At 69.8% G+C, this 414-nt stretch overlaps 1 protein-coding gene across 1 annotated transcript in view; it reads left to right on the top strand.

The window, feature by feature from the left end:
• LIF (leukemia inhibitory factor) overlaps window positions 1–414 on the top strand; it is a 10,245-nt gene that overhangs the window by 8,604 nt on the left and 1,227 nt on the right. The gene's annotated exons all lie outside the window — the stretch shown is intronic.

The raw sequence follows: 414 nt of genomic DNA, 5'->3' as shown, positions 1-414 counted from the left end.
GGGGGGGGGGTCCCCAGGGATGAGGGAGCACCCCACTCTCATCCCGCTGGCCGGAGGGGGAAGGCGGGGCGACCGGCGACCCAGCTGCCGGCGGCTCAAGGGGCTCCTTGTTCCGCGTCCAGGGATTTCCTGGCCGGCGACTCCGGCAGCTGCAGCGTCTCTCCCCGGGGCTCCTCGGCACTGCGCCCACTTCGCAGACAGGGAAACTGAGGCAGGCGGTGGGGCTGGAGGCAGGAGGGAGCGGGGGGACGCCGAAGGCAGGTTTCCTTGCGGGCGCCCCCGCTGAGTCAGCCGGGGCTGGGGTGGGGCCTCACTCCTGCAGCGCCCGGCCGAGGATAACGGAGGGGAAAGCACTTTGCATATTTGGTTAAACCCGACAGGTCGTCACTGGGCCGGTTGCGAAAGGTGTGAATG

Source organism: Aptenodytes forsteri, unplaced genomic scaffold, assembly GCF_000699145.1.
Source record: "Aptenodytes forsteri isolate BGI_AS27 unplaced genomic scaffold, ASM69914v1 Scaffold129, whole genome shotgun sequence".
Lineage (NCBI taxonomy): Eukaryota > Metazoa > Chordata > Aves > Sphenisciformes > Spheniscidae > Aptenodytes > Aptenodytes forsteri.
Note: the sequence above shows the minus strand (reverse complement) of the source record. Positions and strands in the feature narration are given on the sequence as shown.